At 36.3% G+C, this 5,178-nt stretch overlaps 1 non-coding gene across 1 annotated transcript; it reads right to left on the reverse strand.

The window, feature by feature from the left end:
- Window positions 1-255: 255 nt before the first annotated feature.
- On the reverse strand, window positions 256-5,111 carry LOC112013866 (uncharacterized). Its single transcript, XR_010624388.1, has 3 exons — window positions 4,932-5,111; window positions 2,346-2,527; window positions 256-390 (listed from the first exon to the last, which is right to left on the reverse strand). It is a non-coding gene; the product is annotated as an uncharacterized LOC112013866 (transcript).
- Between the last annotated feature and the right edge of the window lie 67 nt (window positions 5,112-5,178).

The raw sequence follows: 5,178 nt of genomic DNA on the forward strand, positions 1-5,178 counted from the left end.
CCAGATTACGAACAGAAACAGCCTGCATTGCACCATAAACATTACGAAATGAAATTTCCGATCTAGTAGTTCAAGGAGAAAAGGACCATTAACTGCTACTATTTGGAAGAACACGAAATAAGCGCCCCCCGCACCCCCCCAACCCCAAAAAAAAAAAAGAAACATATTCTCATTTTTTAACAGAATTGTAGTAACTGTTACATTCAAATCTGATCTTCACTCCCAATGATCATTTTGACCATAGCCTCTTCACACCCATGTAACAGTTGAAAGAAGAAGAAGAAAGAAGAATTGCTGAAAATTCAAATACTAAATCATTATATAGTGAGTCTGCGTGATCCGGTTAACAGGTACCCTTTAAGAGTTTGCTCAGATAAGGGTTTACACCACCTGTGTAACCAAACAGAATTTCAACAGCTTTAGGGACATATAAGTACAAGTAAAAGACATAAACAAGCATGCTGCTCATGTTTATATACAAGGATCTAGGGAAACAAAAATCATAATGTGGCCAACAACTTCATTTTAACCATTAGATAATCCTTTCACACAAAAACCAAAAATTTGATTTTCATCTCTTTGTGGGTGCATCTCACACAAATTATCTAGAAACTCCTTAACCTAAACCACCTTTCCATGTTCAAGAGAAAAAAATTGGCCATGTAAGTAGTAATAAACTAATTAAAATCCAAAGCATTGATTCTTTTCTCTAATTCTTTTTCCTTACACAATATAAAGATGAAACATCAATAACCCACAAAATTATTAAGAAAACAAAGGAATAGAGAACAAGATAGAGATATTAGTCAAATGTTTTCGTTGCTAACACTGTTTCACAATACAGAAAAACTAGACAAAAACTCAAACACATGTAAAATAACACTAAAATAATTTTTATGAGCTACTAAATCATTGAGGGATGAAAGAATGTCTAATGTTTAAACATGGATAAGGTGTTTATCATGTCGAATGCTATCTTTAACTTTTCTCAACAACTAAATGAAACCCAAATGCAAGTATGAAAAGAAAACTCAAACATGTAAAATAACACTAAGGGTCCGTTTGGTTTGCGTAAAATAATTTCCAGAAAATAGCCTATTTTTCGAAAATGCTATTTTCGGGAAAGGAAAATATTTTAAAGTGTTTAGTTGTATTATAAAAATTGTTGTAGAAAATATTTTCATGTGTTTGGTTCTATTCGGAAAATGCTATTTTCCTACAATTTTTCACATTTTCTCAGCTATTTTCTCAGCATCCAAACAAATTTTATTACAAAAAATTTTAAAATCACAGCCAATTCAACAACAAATTCCGGCAGAAAATTCCAGCAATCAAAAGCCACAACCACCAAAACATCACCACCACACCACCACAACAACAACAACAATCAAACTTGAAAAAAAAAAAATAACAACAACAACAAACAAACTTGAAAAAAAAAAAAAAAAACCTGAGAGATCGAGGAAGAGGGAGCGATGGGTCTAGGTCGACGACGAGATCGAGGTTCGTGGAAAGGCGAGATCGAGGAGGTGATGGGTTTGGGTCAAAGGCGATGGGTCTGGTTCTGGGTCTGGGTCGACGACGAGATCGAGGTTCGTGGGTTGCTCTGGGTCAAAGGCGATGGGTTGCTCTGGGTTCGTCGGTTCGTGGGTCGAAGATCACCGGCGGTTACTCGTGCGGTTGCTCCGGGCTTGGTCTCTCTCGCTGGCAGTTCGTGAGGCTTGGTCGCTGGTCTGGGTCTCTCTCTCTCTCTCTCTCTCTCTCTCTGTGTGTTTTTTGGAAAATGGCATTTGAAGTGAAAATAAAAGGGGGAAAGAATTTCACCCTTGACTGCTGGTCAATTGAAACCAATTTTTGGAAAATTGATTTTCCATGTGCAACCAAACACCCGTAATTACAAAAAAGCATTTCCGGAAGTGATTTTCACCCAAAACAAACGCAGCCTAAAATAATTTTTATGAGCTGCTAAATCATTGAGGGATGAAAGAATATCTAATGTTTGACCATGGATAAGGTGCTTATCATAACGAATGCTATCTTTAACTTCTCTCAACAACTAAATGAAACCCAAATGCAAGTACGAAAAGAAAAAAATATTTGTGCAACTGACCATAACCACCAAAAAATATAGCTAATAATAGGGAAAATCTGACAGAAACGGCAAATAGAAGATGATAGAACTCTATAAAAGAAAACAAACAAGTATGCACATAGCCTACAGAAATATGAAAATCTAATAAACAAATGAAGTTACATTGTTAGAGGACTAAGTCTCAAAATCAAACAAAATGTGGAAAAAAACCCCACATAACAAAATAAGGAAAGCAATGGCAATAGGCAATCACCTAGCTTTCTCATGCAACATGTTTTGAGACTTGAATAGGGTTGATTGGTTGAGAGGTTGAAGTGTGAAAGAAGAGGCAAAAATAGCTGAGATGTTGTCCACCAGCCTTTAAGCTAACTTTTCATTAACAGATGCTAAAGAAACAATCTGTACAGCTTCTTGGTTGGAAATAACTTCCCATAGCTGAAAAGAAAAGAAATGAGCATCACATACAGCGTAAAGTAACTATGTTATTCATAAGGCTAGATAAATATGCTAAAACTCATGCAATCACCATTATGATAGACTTCTCAAAACATGCCTACCTTATACCATGCAATAAAATTTTAAAAATCATCACAGAAAATGCTCTTGTTATTTATATTCATTCCACAATTTCTGTACACTAGATGATATTGTCTTACGGATTTCATTCAAGAACTTGCTTACTTCTCAAGAGCTCTGTATCTGACAACCGAATAATTTTTCATTCTAAAATACCTACTCACAATAAGAATGGAAATTATAATGAGTTGTGAATAAGAGGGAGAAAAAAGCAAGCCATTGTGTGATTAAGAGAAAGTTGAAAGGTCCTAGCCAAAAGAGAGGTAAAGAGAGAGTGGGAACCATCATCAAGAAAATGCATACCCCATATGTTGCCAATATGACCAGTTTATCTCTACTAGTTATGTTCCTTTATGTCACATCTGGCACAGAAATAACCCCAAATTCCTTCAGGCAGTAGTCACCCGAGGCTCTTGATAGTGCCTGAAGAACTCAATATCAGCTCATTCTTCTTCGCTTCCTTTGCCAATTTTTCAGAAATTTCCCTTCCAACGTCATTCTTATAATTTCTCTTTTTCTTGATTGGTATACTTCTTGTGAATCCATCAAGAAAGGCGGGAGAAATCACCATCACCTCTACAGCCCAATTTTAACCACCCACAATTACATCAGCTGCCTTATAATAACTTTGTTAATTATTTGAAATTTTATCTAACATACAAAATATCCCAGAACTTGTAAATTTAAGATTATAAAGTCAGATTCTTTTCATTTTATCTCTCAGCTAAACCAAAATTTATTGTTTCAATAGAACTCATATATTTACACACTACACAAATTTTCACTGCAACAACACATATGGGATGGAGGGACAATGTTATAATTAGAGGTAAAGGAAGCAAAGCAGGCACCACAATGGAAAGCCAAAGAAGTATAGTATAGAGATATCTAGCCATAGCTTTAGCTTTAGCTTTTGACATCCTCTCAGTCTATTAGTTTAAATTGGGAGAGAAAAAGTCCTAGGATCTGGTGAGTAAAGAAGACTAAGAAGTGCAATGGTTTAAGGCATGAGGGAATCTGTTTATTTGGGTAGTGGCATGCGAACTTATCACCTCAAATCATGAGTGAGAGAGAGAGAGAAAGAAATAGAGAGTGAAGGGAAAAGGGTAAGCAAAACCCAAGGAAAGTGTCTCCTAATGCAGGCCCAAGGCAGAACTCCTTTAGCGTTGGTGTCCCCGCTTTGGGTTGTTAGCTATTTTGCCTATTTGCTTGCCTTGGGAGGTTTCAGAAATTAATGCAACTCATTCTTTGCAGCTTATTATGAGAGACTCATTTCAGGATATGGAGGACAGCGAACCTAAGGCATTGAAGTTCATTCAGCAGAATGATACTGAGATGCAGGGGATAGATGAACTCAGTTCAGTGGCATGTGAAATGGTCAGATTGATTTAAACAGAAACAGTTCCAAGTTTTGGGGTTGGTTCAGCCGATCTCATCAATGGATGGAATGTAAAAATTGCTGAAATGACAGGATTACAAGCTAGTGATGCTATGGGGAAGTCCCTAGCCAATGGAGTGGTTTATGAGGACTCACGCAGAATGGTTGAAAATCTTCCATTTAGAGCTTTTCAAGGTAAATATTTTTTATGTTAACAATGACATTCATTGAATTTGAGTTTACTATCTAACTCAAATATCATTGTAAACTACATTGCATTTCATAACATCTGTATGACACAAATAGCTTCCTGATCCAACTTCTATGACTTGTGTTGGAATTCAATGCATGCAAAACCTCCTCATTAAATCAACTCCACAGTCGCACATTTTAAGTACATGGTGTGGTGAACTTGAATAAATTTGTCCATTCTATAGTGACATGAGCCATCTTTTTTCTCAAATCATCGGTTCACACTCCTTTTAACCCTTTACATTGCTTTAAGTGCCAAAGAAGCACTACCAAATGACTGTTATATTCGTGGCAATTCTAATTCTTCATTTTCATGCCTAAGCCATCCAAAGAAACTTCCTCTGACTTTATTTTTAAATTCTGTTTATTGAATGCTTTGGAGCACAGAAGAAACTTTTTTTTTTTTTTGTGAACTATGAGTATCACTTTGAATTGTATTACTGTACAAAGTTATTCAGGCAAATATTTGCAGAGATATGAGGGGAGCCTTTCAGCCATTATCAGAAATTGGTTAAATAACAACAATAATAAGAACCGAAACTCAAACAAAACAACAATAGCATAAACCCACAAAGTTTAGAGAAATAATATAAACCCATATCAGCGTTAATCCTATGTATGTAGAGAGAGAACCTGAAGATTGTGGGTGGCGCCGCCGAGTTGGATTGGAAGAGAAGAAGTGCCGCCGATTTGAGGTTGTGGGTGTGCCGCCGAGTTGGATTGAAAATTTGTAACTCTGTTTCTTCTCTTGTGGGTATGGTTTTGTTTAGCAGCTGTCTGGTTCTTGTGGGTTGGATTGTAAGAGAAGAAGCGTGAGACACAGCGTCAAGCCGTCAAGCCGTTAAAGTTGTTTTTTTTTTTTTTTTTTTTTTTAGAGTCT

Source organism: Quercus suber, unplaced genomic scaffold, assembly GCF_002906115.3.
Source record: "Quercus suber isolate HL8 unplaced genomic scaffold, Cork oak 2.0 scaffold_437, whole genome shotgun sequence".
NCBI lineage: Eukaryota > Viridiplantae > Streptophyta > Magnoliopsida > Fagales > Fagaceae > Quercus > Quercus suber.